The sequence below is a fragment of the Macaca thibetana genome, chromosome 14 (assembly GCF_024542745.1).
Source record: "Macaca thibetana thibetana isolate TM-01 chromosome 14, ASM2454274v1, whole genome shotgun sequence".
Taxonomy (NCBI): Eukaryota; Metazoa; Chordata; class Mammalia; order Primates; family Cercopithecidae; genus Macaca; species Macaca thibetana.
The window spans coordinates 72,266,924-72,281,586 of record NC_065591.1 but is presented as its reverse complement, the minus strand read 5'-3'; the positions used below and the strand labels follow the sequence as shown (position 1 = coordinate 72,281,586).

Here is a 14,663-nt window from a genome sequence, read left to right as displayed (position 1 = left end):
TGAATCAGATCTCTTGAGTTAAAAAAAAACGTTACTTGGGCAGCTGGGACTACATGGTTTGAAAATAGATCTGAATAAGATACATGCTGTGCCATTGTGAATCATGTAATTTAGTGATGAAAAGAGAGTGGAGAATATAAATATACTATTTTAGTATATTAGGCTAAATGTTTTAGCTGAAGTAAGCACATAGCGTGTTGGTGGTAATAAGGTAAGAAGTAGTCAGACTAGAGATTAAGGAAAGCCTTAAAAAGGTGATAAAAGAAGGCCTCTTAAAAAGCGTACTAATGTAGGTTATCACATTTTTATCCTTGTGAGAATCAAAAATTTAACTCAATAGTTGGCATAGAGTAAGTATTCATATTAGATAATTGTGTCATAAAATAACATTTATAAGCATCATTATAATTATTGAGTCATAATATGAATGAAAATAGTCAAGAAAAGGGTACTCCAGGCAGAGGGAAATGGGAGGAAAGGCATGGTATAACGTTACTGTAAACGGTTGTACTGAAGTGGAATCAAAGTAAGGATTGATAAAAATTGAGTATGCATAAACTAGAAATGGGCAGGAAAGTGAGGCCAGAAAACCTAGATTTTGTCCTGCAGGAGGAATGTCCTCAGAGTGTTAAGGAAACAAGTGACTCAGTCAGATGTATTTTAGAAAACCTATTCAGCCACCATGTAGAAGATTGATTTGAGAAGTTGAAGACAAAAGACGGGAACACTAGTTAGAGGTCTGTTACAATGGTACAGCTGAGAAACAAGGAAGACCTGGATTTTGCACAGGGGTAGAAAAGAAAGAAAAGAATGAGCCATCGTAGAGACTATGAATAGATGACACAGGCTATTTATTTAATGATGTACGTGTTGAAAATAGAAGGGAGACAGAAGAATAAATGAGAGCATCAGGATTTCTGTCTGGGTGTGTGATAGCAATGAAAGAGGAATGAGTTCAGTTTGGCCACACTGTCTTTCTAATGCCAGGTAGACAGTTTCAACAGGCATTTTCACATATGAATTGGAAGCCGAGATAGAACATCACTGTTGGAAATAGTGATTTGAGAGTCTTCTGCATATAGAGAGAATAACCTTAAAAGTAGATAAGACTGTGTGAGAAATGCCTCTAGAGAAGAAGAGGGCTATGTAGAGGTTTGGACCATATTTGGGAGAGGAAAGACTTTCAGCAGAAAAGTGGCAAGACAAGGTAGTTTTTAGAAGCCCAAGGGTGATGGCTGCCTATATCAGTTATCAAACAACAGTGTGTATAATAAACAGCTGAGGATCTTGTACAAGATTCCCTGCGCCACCCCTCCCCCCGCCACTAAGAAAATCTGATTGATTATGATGAAGCCTAGGAAACTGCATTTCCCAGCAAGCACCCAGGTAATCTGACACAGATGGTTCATGAATCCCACTCTGGGAAACACAGACCATATTACTGTTGGAGTGGGAGAAGACTGAACACAAGGTATGTGATCATCAAGGTGCTATGCTTAATGAACTAGATGTGAGCCTCCCCTAGATATGCTTGGCAGGTAACCAAGCGAAGAAAATTCTTGTTATCAATTTTCACTTATTTCCTAGACCAAAAGTATCACCCAAACCCGTGTCAAAACCTCACACACCCAGAGCAGACTTTGCAGTTACAAATAAAAGTCAGGCTGGGGAAAATGAAGGAAATCCAATGCAATATATTTGTATTCTGTCACTGAGGCACTGTCTAATGTTGCTGTAACTATGATGTATAGGTCTATCAAAGCATGTGTTACCATGGTCTGAATTTCCCAACTGGAGAAAAATGATTAATGTAGAGATTTGCATTCGATGTGGTCTTGGACATCAATATTTCAGCTTAGGTAAACAGGAGCTTTACCTAATTTATTGGCTCTCATTATGGATGGCTTGTAGAAGCCAAATTCCCCCTCTGCCTCCAAAATGACCTTTCATGCTCTACAAATCAATCTAGAAGAAGTGAAGCAAGTTGGTTAATATTTTAGGAAGAAAAAAAATGACTTCACATGTCAGGGACTTAATTGTTGTGATTTTGACCCATTTTGAAATTAGTTAACATTTGCTTCAGGCCTCTGACTTCATACATTATTTATTTTCATCTTGGCATTGCTTAAGTCTCTTCATGCGCAATATGCTTATAACATGTGAGACTCTTTTTCTAAATATTGCACTTAAGTAATAGCATTATGAGTCTGAAAATTTAAAGCCCAAAGTGTGTTCCCCACACACATACACGCACATGGATATTATTTCAGGCCACATGCTTTGGGGTACATTTTAGATCTCCTTGGCAAAGTTTCTAGATGTTACAGCTAGCATTACAGAGCAATTTCTTTGTAAGAGTTTTATGTTGCAAAGTCTGTCAGAAGTTAATCAAAGGGTAACAATGCAAAAGTCTGTGCATACGGCTTCCTGGAGACTAGGGCCAGCCCATGCTGTCAGTCACTGTCAAAACTGTAGCACACAGGGGCGTATAGCACCTTTTTCTCTCCGTGAGAAAATGTTTCTGACCACAAAGGTCACTGCTTTTATGGCATAAATCTATTAGCCTATTGTTGTGGTGTGAATCCCAAGGAGAAGGCATCTCATCAGCTGTCTAGCTCAGATGCATGGTCTCTGCAGCTTCTTGTAGTAAAAGATCAAGCCCTGCATCTTGCTTCTGACTGTCAGCATCAGCGTGGGCCCTTCCTATCATAACCTCTGTACCTTGGTGAGTAATCACTTATGCCTGGCCTTGAAAATGACTATTCCATTACTTGTTCTGTGTAATCATGGGAGAGGAGTGCTTTTGGAATCATTACACAAGCTACACCTTCCAACCAGCCTGGGCGTCCTCAGAGCTTGGATGGGGAAAGGCAATCTGTGAGAATGTTCCATCATGCCAGTGCCATAAGATGAGGGTGATTTAGAAGCTGCTCACAGAAGAAAGGCTTAGAAACTCTTATGTATTCCTGAAATGGATGCCACCTTATTCTTGACACCCATTTGAAGTTGAACAAAAACCAGTGTATAGATGAGGCCTGATAGCTGTTTCCCAGATATACAGAAATAACCATTGCAGCTGTCTAAAACTAGGGCATTTGCATTTGCATCAGTTTGGATTATATTTTTCATTACTTTGAGTCATAATTTATGTACAAAGCTCATAGAACAAAGAATATGCGTGTCCAATGCAACCTTTTAAAAAAAATCTTTAAGTACAAACATAGAAATTCTAGGGATTCTATTCACCTGGTAAAATGCAGACTTGTTGAAGGTGATTTTCATTGCATAGACGTTAACTAAAAGTCTGTATTCACAGCAGTTTTTCTGTTGCTAAAAATCTACTCATCTTTCCAACTTTATTGTAGCCTTTTCCATGAAGCTGTCTTCAGTTCCTGAAGTTAGAATTAATTGCTATCTTCCCTCAGGAATTTGATGCTCTCATTTCCTAGTAATGCTCATTGAAGTAAATGCTGAATAAATGCTAATAGTATCTTAATGCCAATAAGAAGCTTGGAAGGGAGGAAAACATGCGGGCAGGCATATTTATATTAACTCAAAATAGGTAGTTTTGAAACAAATATTTATATCATATTTTATAATTCAGAAGCACGTTCACTTTTTTTTTTTTTTTTTTGAGACAGAGTCTCACTCAGCCACCCAGACTGGAGGGCAAGGGCATGATCTCAGCTCACTGCGACTACTGTCTCCCAAGTTCAAATGATTTCCCCATCTCAGCCTCCTGAGTAGCTGGAATTACAGGCACCTGCCATCATGCCCAGCTAATTTTTGTATTTTAGTAGAGACAGGGTTTTACCACGTTGACCAGGCTAGTCTTAAACTCCTGACCTCAGGTGATCTGACCGCCTCAGCCTCCCAAAGGGCTAGGATCACATGTGTGAGCCACCGCGCCTGGCCTCGTATTAAATATAAGTTCCAGTTTTACATAATTTCTTTGCTCATGCATGTGAAATAGGCTATCAGAAGCAGCCAAGTCAAGAATTGAATGCTTTGCTGCTTGGACATTTCTTCCACCAGATACCCCAAATCAGCAGTCCCCAACGTTTTTGGCACCAGGGACTGGTTTTGTGGATGACAATTTTTCCACATACTGGGGGTGGGTGGGATGGTTTCAGGGTGATTCAAGTACATTACATTTATTGTGAACTTTATTCCCATTATTATTACATTGTAAGGTACAATGAAAGAATTATACAACTCACCATAATATAGAATCAATGGGAGCCCTGAACTTGTTTTCCTGCAGCTAGCTAGTCCCATCCGTGGGCAATTGGAGACAGTGACAGATCATCATGCATTAGATTCTCATAAGGAGCAGACAACCTAGATCTCTCACAGGTGCAGTTCACAATAGGGTTCACACTCCTGTGAGAATTGAATGCCGCTGCTGATCTGACAGGAGGCCCAGCTCAGGCAGTAATGTGAGCAATGGGGAGTGGCTGTACATACAGATAAAGCTTCACTTCCTTGCCTGCTGCTCACCTCTTGCTGTGCAGCCTGGTTCTTTTTTTTTTTTTTTTTTTTTTTTTTTTTTTTTTTTTTTTTGAGACGGAGTCTTGCTCTGTCGCTCAGGCTGGAGTGCAGTGGCATGATCTCGGCTCACTGCAAGCTCCACCTCCCAGGTTCACGCCATTCTCCTGCCTCAGCCTCCTGAGTAGCTGGGACTACAGGTGCCCGCCACCACGCCTGGCTAATTTTTTTTGTATTTGTATTTTTAGTAGAGACGGGGTTTCACTGTGTTAGCCAGGTTGGTCTCCATCTCCTGACCTTGTGATCCGCCCACCTCGGCCTCCCAAAGTGCTGGGATTACAGTGTGAGCCACCGAGCCCAGCCCAGCCTGGTTCTTAACAGGCCACAGACTAACAATTGTCTGTGGCTCAGGGGTCGGGGACTCCTGCTCTAAATTATCACTCTCAAGTTCAAAGTTTCAGAGATCTGTAGGGCAGGGGCATAATCCAAACAAGCTCTTTGCCAAATGTGACCTTTGCTCCATTGCCAATAAGTTCCTCATCTCCATCTGAGACCTCCTCAGCCTGGCCTTCACTAATTATTAGCATTTGCATTATAACCATTCCACAAATCTCTAGAAGTTCCAAATTTTCCCTCATCTTCCTGTCACCTTCTGAGCCCTCCACACTCTTCCAACCTCTGTTCATTACCCAATTCCAAAGGTGTTTCCACATTTTCAGGTGTCTTTATAGCAATATACAACTCCTGGTACCAATTTTCTGTATTTGTTCTTTTCTCACACTGCTATAAAGTAATACGGGGGACTAATTTACAAAGAAAGGAGATTTTATTGGCTCACAGTTCTGCGGGCTGTACAGGAATCATGGCAGCATCAGCTTCAGGGAAGCCTCCGGAAACTTATAATAGTGACAGAAGGCAAAGGAGGAGCCATCACTTCACCTTGTCCCAGCAGGAGGAAGAGGGAGAGCGGGGAGGTGCTACACACTTTTAAACAACCAGATCTCATGAGCACTCACTATCACAGTGACAGCACCGGGGTGGATGGTGTTAAACCGTGAGAAACCAGCCCCATGATCCAAACACCTCCCACCAAGCCCCACCTTCAGCATTGAGGATTACATTTCAACATGAGATTTAGGTGGGAGCACAGATATCCAAACCGTATCAGATGAATAATTAAAATGATATCTTTAAGTCTGCTTTTTGATTACATGTAAATGTGAATTGGGACCTGGAAAAGAAATTAGATGATTAATTTAATAAATTCAGGACTCATCATCAAATACACTGATTAGTGATCAACATTTTTAGTTAGGATTATTACATTAGGGTATTGAGAAAAAGCCAACCTAGGTGGATCATAACTAAAATAATGTCCTTTGCAAATCCAAGAATTCCCTTTCTCTTTCTAGTGGAAGTTCCTGTGCCAATTTTCTTTTCACATGGTCCTAATGCAGATTGATTTCTAATAGTACTGTCTCGTATGTCTTATAACTAGTACAGCATAAAATGTCTTCTTTGAACTGTTAAATAAAACGTGGAAAAACATTGATACTGAAGACAGAAATGTAATGTTAGGACTGTGTGTATTTGATTAAAAATGTTTATCCTGTTAATGAAAACACATAGAAAAGAAGATTTTTTAGTTTGACCTTTATGAATGTGAATTTGTATCCTAATGTCTGACATTCTTGTGATATTAAAATGAAACAGTCATCATACTAAATCATAATAGTTAAAATAATTTGGAGGTATAGAGCTCTAAAATCTTAGAGGAATCACAAGGTTTTGGTGAAAATTAGTTATACTCTTAATTATTTTATAAATAAAGGATTTAAATCATAATTTTATATAAATAAAACTTTATTATCATCTTTCAAATATGTAAGTTTTAATACATCCAAATATTTTCAGTATTCTTTCATGCTATGGAACTTGCTCATGCCTAAGTATCTGATTACAGATTTAGGATTAGACTCGTTGCTTCCATGCCAGCATGAATTTCAGTTGCTTATTAACATGTGGGTTATAGCTTTGAAGAAGTCAGATCGTGGAAGATCATACACATGTTGCACTTGCTATCTCAGAGGCATTCTGTAATTAGGCTGGATTCATTTGCCAGACCCCTCCCTGAGCTAACGAGCTAAGGTACTGCTGTGGCTCTTTTTATTAAGAAAATTGAAGTTAGAGATTAAACGACTCTAAAATGACTCTTGTTTCATTTTGCCAGGTCATTTCTGAAGGCTAGATTGAACGTGGGTCTGAAATCTGTAGGGGGTGTTTGAGTCACTTGATAAGAACACGATTTTCTCTTATTGCCTTTTTGTTATTTTCCCAAAATATGAAGTGAGATTCTATTACTTGTACTGAAAAAATATACCTCATGAATACAATTATGCATCTTTCTATTTTATGTCATACTTATTATGCTCCTGTATTTCTCCTTTTCCAGATAAGTCAACATTTTCACTGGACCAATTGGACTGAAAAGGCAAGATTGAATGAGGTAAGCCATCTAGGAGCTGCTGTGAACACGTACATATTCAGCAATCCTTTGGTGAACATAAATTTAACCAAGCTGGCTTTCTAGTTTTGTCTGATTGCACCTTGTTTGGTCAGATTCTTGCAAAGGTCTGAGTTAAATACAGCAAGCATGCAGGTGGGTAAAACAATTATTATTTTGATCATTTGGCCTGAAATTAGTGAAGTGTGGCATGCTTATATGTACAGAAAATGTATGGACAGTTCTTTTGTGTTGGTTGGGATGCTGTTGGTAAAGGTGAGGTTGTGAGATAAGATAGCTAGACTGGAATTATCACTCAGGAATTTGTCTGCCGGCTTGAGAGGGAACTTAAGGGGCTATGATATAGTAAGACTGTTCCTACTCATTTTAGGGGAAAGGTGTGTTGTGGCATTCTTTTCAGCTAGCTGAATAGAAACAATCTACATATAACACATGCTTTGAAACTGATTCTGCATCAGGGGACGTGAGAATGGCTTGGTCAGGGCCGGAATAAGGTGTAGCTCCAGTGAGTGTTGACTTCTCTGGTGCAATCTGAATTCTCAGAAGAGCTTTTAGGTGCTGGCTTCTCAGTCTTATTGTTTCTGGGTTTTAAATTGCTTTCCTAGTGTAAACTAAATGACTTCTCTTTGAAGCAAGAAAGTACCTAAGTAAAGTCTTAAAAATATTTATGCCTGTTGATTTACTTATTCCATTTAGAGTTGTTTATTTAAGGAAATAATTAAAAACTAATTCTAAAATTTATATGCCATTTTTTACTGTGGAATTATTTAAAATAATGAAACCTTGGGGAGAAAGCCCACTACCTAATAATTTGGAGTTTGTTAAATAAATAATGGCATAACCACATGGTGGAATATTATGCATCTGTTAAAAGTTATAATTGTGAAAAATGTTTAATCTCAATATAAAATATAGAGGCAAGATATCAAGTAAGAATGCAGCATTCAGAATTATCTGTACTGGGGAATGTCTTCGATTTATACCTAGACATTAGATGGAAAGAAAATACAATTTGTTCTTAGAGTTCTACTCTGTAAGATACTTTTTCTCAGACAATAATGCCAATGCCATAGGAATGTGGTACACATTTTATAAGTTGATGTGTACAAATTAATAAGCAAATGTTATGTCCAATAAACACTCATGCTGCTCATTTCTTCTCCTTCTTTCTTTATTGAACGTGATTTTCTCAAGAAAACATTACTTCCTATACAGCCCTCCAAAGGCAGGCCCATCTCATACTGGATTCACATCCACCTGCCTATGCTTTTTGCTACCTAGGAAACCTTTCCAATACTCTTCTTCCACTTTCATGCCAAAACTTCTTTAGGGGTCTATCATTTCCACTTTATGCCTTGCATTCCTTTTCCTTAATTTTGTTATTCTTACAGAACCAAATTCACTCCCCTGCATTCATAGCTGACTTTAGCTTTGGTGAATTGTTATTTTCTCTGTAAGCAGCTCTTACTGGGCCAACCAAGATGGGTGGAAAGCGTGAGGAATAAGACACAAAAATGTTCAAGCTTAGGAATGAGGTCCTCTACTAAGAAGAAAACATCCTGCAATAGACAAGAGGAACCAAAGAAAGGTAGATTTTTCCTAAGTGACTCCAATGCAGTCTCTGGGCCTTGGAGGTCTGAGAGTTCCTCATGATGGCAACTCCCACCTCTTGTCTGCTGCCTAACCTTTCACATTCCCAATTACTTAGAAGCTCAGCAACAAAACTAACAGTCTCATCTGCCAGCCTCTACTCTGCTTTGTGTTCTTTCTTATTCATGCTGGCTTTAATGACTTATATTCTAACCCTATTTTTTTTCTCTACCACTTCCATCTGACTTGACCCTATATTCCTTTATAATTTACTCAAATGCTATTCCTTAGATTCAAGCTCTAAAAATTTTCAGTTGCATTTTCAGATTCCCTTACTATAATATAATTTTCCTGACTGTATTCCCTCTTCCTCTGAAATTTGTCCTCAGTCTCTTCATATTAGAAACCTTGGATGGCAAAGATGAAAACTTAGTAGCTTGAAAATCAGGATATCACAGCTCTACCTCTCTCCAGAAGTAACTGAATAACTTAAACAATGTTGAATTTAAAATAATAATAATAATAATGTTCCAGTGTCCACCTGTCCATGGAGGTTAAATGGTTTTATATAGAGCGTATCATGGTGCTGTCCAGTGGAATTTCATCATCAAACTAAGCTCTTTCCTGCCAAAGGGATTTTATAACCCTTCCCATTATTGAAAAATGTTGACTCCATAGGGTGAACCAAACAACATGGTGGCAGGTGCCTGTAATCCCAGCTACTCGGGAGGCTGAGGCAGGAGAATCACTTGAATCTGGGAGGCAGAAATTGCAGTGAACCAAGATGATGCCACTAAACTCCAGCCTGGGCAACAGAGTGAGACTCCTCCATCTCAAAAAAAAAAAAAAAAAAAAATTCACAATGACTTCCTAATAGCTAAGGATTAGATTAGCAGTCTACAAACGTAGAGGAACATGTGAATTTAGTAACAAGGTCTTTCAGTAAGGAGGATACATCCTGGGATAGACAGATGGGTATGGGAGAAAAAAAAATTTATTCCCCACCCTATAACAGAAGACAGAGCAACAAGAGAAAAGCATAATAAATGTATTTAACATAAGTTTTATATGACATGGGAGTCTTCAGAAATGAAGACAAAGTTCCCAGGGAACAAATTTTAACAGACAGTCATGCAGAAGTATGATTGGAGGACAAAAGCATATGGTCTAATGGCAATAACCTGGGGGGAACTTAGCAAGGGGTATCTGTTCAGTTTCTTCTTGGCATCACTGCATGGCTTTACTTCCCTCTGCATATAGGGCAGGACAACTATCGTATGCCAATCTTCAGGGGGAAGAAACCAGGAGAAGCCAGAGTCCTTGATGCTTCTGCTATTTTCTTAATTTTGGAGTATCTCATTCTGAGTCCAACATGGGCACAAGAAAAGAGAGTTACAAAGGAATGGAATGTCACTTCTGGACAGAGCAGATTTATTCTCACAGCCACAGATGGCTCAGGATTATGGCTAAATTCTTTAATGAGAAGAAACTCTAATTCAGGATCAAAGTCTACTGGATAGGCTTCAAAGTAACCTCATGTTTTACTTACAGGGTATTTGAGAGAGCCAACATTCTTCATGTGAAGACAAGCGAATGAAAACGATATATACAAAATATGCCATGAAAGTGATAACACTATCTGCCATTTATTCATCATTGTCAGGCAGTGTATTGAGCACACAGATTCTCTCATTTAATTCTATAAGAACCTCTGCAGCAGACACCGTTCTTCCCATTTTTTTTTTTTTTTTTTTTTCATATGGGAAAGCCTGAGGCTTAGAGGGCTGAATTAGCTTGCCAAAGCCCCTAAACTGGTAGCAAATTGCTTTTGGATTTGAGTGCAGTGCTATTTAACTCTATAGAAGAGCTTTTAATCAGAAGGTTATATTGTCTTACACATGGACTAGATGTGAAGCGTGGAGATAGGATTTACTTGGGACAGTTGGGGAGGGTGAGGAGGCATTAGAAAGCCTCACAGAGGTCGAAAGTGTAAAGGCCCTTAAGAAGTTGCAGGGAGCAGTAGCACAAATTGTCCCCCCAGTTCCTGCTCCCTCATAATCTCTATATGCACCTCCACCCAGTCTCTTCCAACCCTCAGTATTTGTTCCAAGGAGCCCATACACATCTCTACCACCCTCTCATTGAGTAGCACGTTTCTGTATTTTGTTATATAGTAAATATTTCTCCCCTGAAGCCTCCCAACACTCCTCCCCTTAAGAAAAACAGCTATGCCTAGTTTGCTGCTTGAAATGTATGAAATGTGATTGTGTTTACTTGTTGGGATTGAAACCAATCACATACAAAAATACATTTTAGGGGAGAAAGATGTCGGCTCTGCCTCGCATTCAAATACTCAGTCTTTTCTGACTCACATTGAACAACCTTGAACAAATCACGCTCTCTGGTTTCTTTTTTCTGCTTCTGCTATACAGCAGCAGGGAGAGAGGCCACACCAAGTATGGTGCGATTACTCAAATATTAAAGCTTTTTACGCTCTTTGCTTCTGTTCATTCTTTCTTTCCTTTTGATCTAACAAAACTTCTTAAATTATAAATTAGGCAGTTGGAAGGGTTTTTTTCTCTAAGATAAGGGGAAAATGTATGACTTCAAAATAAATGTCAGTGGAATAGTGCAGCAGACCAAGTCAATATTTTTATTTGGCATGTGGCACAGAATACCTTGAGGAAGATGCTACACTTTAGATGATTTTCAAACATTTTTTTTTTAATGTAGTGAAACAAAACAACATCTCCAAACTGCTTTCAATCGCCTTAAGAATTAATAATCAGCTTCTTTACGAAATCCAACTCTCAGTTTTGCCTCTTGAGGTTTTCTAGTAGATCAACAGGTAAATAATTACTTTTAGACTTTAAAACAAATGAAAATATAATTAGTATCAAATCAATCCAGGTGTATGTAATACAAGGGAGAAGGTAAAGATGGAATTCTTTTTTTGTTATTATTATACTTTAAGTTCTGGGTACACGTGCAGAACATGCAGGTTTGTTACACAGGTATACACATGCCATGGTGGCTGACTGCGCCCATCAACCCATGATCTACATTAGGTATTTCTCCTAATGCTATCCCTCCCCTAGCCACCCACTCCCCAGCAGGCCCCAGTGTGTGATATTCCCCTCCTTGTGTCCATGTGTTCTCATTGTTCAACTCCCACTTATGAGTGAGAACACGCGGTGTTTGATTTTCTGTTCTTGTGTTAGTTTGCTGAGAATGATTGTTCCTAGCTGCATCCATGTCCCTGCAAAGGACATGAACTCATCATTTTTTATGGCTGCATAGTATTCCATGGTGTATATATGCCACATTTTCTTTATCCAGTCTATCATTGATGGGCATTTAAGTTGGTTTCAAGTCTTTGCTATTGTGAACAGTGCCACAATAAACATATGTGTGCATGTGTCTTTATAGTAGAATAATTTATAATCCTTTGGGTATATACCCAGTAATGGGATTGCTAGGTCAAATGGTATTTCTAGCTCTAGATTCTTGAGGAATTGCCACATTGTCTTCCACAGTGGAAGTGATTTACATTCTCACCAACAGTGTACAAGCTTTCCTATTTCTCCACATCCTCTCCAGCAATTGTTCTTTCCTGAATTTTTAATGATCACCATTCTATCTGGTGTGAGATGGTATCTCATTGTAGTTTTGGTTTGCATTTCTCTAACAACTTGTGATGATGAGCTTTTCTTTATATGTTTGTTGGCTGCACAGATGTCTTCTTTTGAGAAGTGTCTGTTCATATCCTTCACTCATTTTTTGGTGGGGTTGTTTTTTTATTGTAAATTTGTTTAAGTTCGTTGTAGATTCTGGATAGTAGCCCTTTTTCAGATGGATAGATTGCAAAATTTTTCTCCCATTCTGTAGTTTGCCTGTTCACTCTGATGAAAGTTTCTTTTGCTGTGCAGAAGCTCTTTAGTTTAATTAGATACCAGTTGTCAATTTTGGCTTTTGTTACCATTGCTCTTGGTGTTTTAGTCATAAAATCTTTGCCCATGCCTATGTCCTGAATGGTATTACTTAGGTTTTCTTCTAAGGTTTTTATGCTTTTAGGTCTTACATTTAAGTCTTTAATCCATCTTGAGTTAATTTTTGTATATGGTGTAAAGAAGGGGTCCATTTTCAGTTTTTTGCATATGACTAGCCAGTTTTCCCAACACCATTTATTAAATAGGGAATCCTTTCCCTATTGGTTGTTTTTGTCAGGTTTGTCAAAGATCAGATGATTGTAGATGTGCGGTGTTATTTCCAAGGCCCTTGTTGTCTTCCATTGGTTTATATATCTGTTTTGGTTACTGTAGCCTTGTAGTACAGTTTGAAGTCAGGTAGCATGATGCCTCCAGCTTTGTTCTTTTTGGTTAGAGTTGTCTTGGCTATGTGGACTCTTTTTTGGTTCCATATAAAATTTAAAGTAGTTTTTTCTAATTGTGTGAAGAAAGTCAATGGTAGCTTGATGGGGATAGCATTGAATCTATAAATTACTTTGGGCAGTATAGTCATTTTCATGATATTGATTATTCCTATCCATGAGCATGGAATGTTTTTCCATTTGTTTGTGTCCTCTCTTATTTCCTTGAGCATTGGTTGTAGTTCTCCTTGAAGAGGTCTTTCACATCCTTTGTAAGTTTTATGCCTAGATATTTTATTCTCTTTGTAGCATTTGTGAATGAAAGTTCACTCATGATCTGGCTGTCTGTTTGTCTATTGATGTATAGGAATACTTGTGATTTTTGCACATTGATTTTGTATCCTGAGACTTTGCTGAAGTTACTTACTGACTTAAGGATATTTGGGGCTGAGACGATGGAATTTTCTAAATATACAATCATGTCATCTGCAGAGACAGTTTTACTTCTTCTCTTCCTATTTGAATACCCTTTATTTCCTTCTCTTACCTGATTGCCCTGGCCAGAACTTCCAATACTATGTTGAATAGGAGTGGTGAGAGAGGGCATCCTTGTCTTGTGCCGGTTTTCAAATAGAATGCTTCCAGTTTTGCCCATTCAGTATGATACTGGCTGTGGGTTTGTCATAAATAGCTCTTACTATTTTGAGATAGGGTCTATCAATACCCAGTTTACTGAGCGTTTTTAGCAGGAAGGGGTGTTGAATTTTTATCAAAGGCCTTTTCTGCATCTATTGAGATAATCATGTGGTTTTTGTCATTGGTTCTGTTTATGTGATGGATTACATTTATTGATTTGCATATGTTGAACCAGCCTTCCATCCCAGGGATGAAGCCAACTTGATCGTGGTGGATAAGCTTTTTGATGTGCAGCTGGATTAGGTTTACCAGTATTTTATGGAAGATTTTTGCATCAATGTTCATCAGGGATATTGGCCTGAAATTTTCTTTCTTTTTCTTTCTTTTTTTTTTTTTTTGTTGTGTCTCTGCCAGGTTTTGGTATCAGAATGATTCTGGCCTCATAAAATGAGTTAGGGAGGAGTCCCTGTTTTCTATTATTTGGAATAGTTTCAGAAGGAATGGTACTAGCTCCTCTTTGTACCTCTGGTAGAATTTGCCTGTGAATCCGTCCAGTCCTGGACATTTTTTGGTTGGTAGGCTATTAATTACTGCCTCAATTTCAGATCTTGTTATTGGTCTATTCAGGGATTTGACTTCTTCCTGGTTTAGACTTGAGAGGGTGTATGCATCCAGGAATTCATCCATTTCTTCTAGATTTTCTAGTTTATTTGTGTAGAGGTGTTTATAGTATTCTCTGATGGTAGTTTGTATTACTGTGAGATCAGTGGTGATATACCCTTTATCATTTTTTATTGCATCTATTTGATTTTTCTCTGTTTTCTTCTTTACTAGTCTGGCTAGTGGTCTTTTCAAAAAACCAGCTCCTCGCTTCATTGATTTTTTTTTGAAGGGATTTTTGTGTTTATCTCCTTCAGTTCTTCTCTGATCTTAGTGAAGTTTTGTCTTCTGCTAGCTTTTGAATTTGTTTGCTCTTGCTTCTCTAGTTAATTTTAATTGTGATGTTAGGGTATCGATTTTAGATCTTTCCTGCTTTCTCTTGTGGGCACTTAGTGC

General features: G+C 38.4%; 1 protein-coding gene across 1 annotated transcript in view; it reads left to right on the top strand.

The window, feature by feature from the left end:
- TENM4 (teneurin transmembrane protein 4) overlaps positions 1-14,663 on the top strand; it is a 3,098,737-nt gene that overhangs the window by 1,170,580 nt on the left and 1,913,494 nt on the right. The window contains exon 4 of the mRNA XM_050757454.1: positions 6,941-6,994. The gene's annotated coding sequence lies outside the window, so the exon portion shown is untranslated. The remainder of the gene's footprint in view (positions 1-6,940; positions 6,995-14,663) is intronic.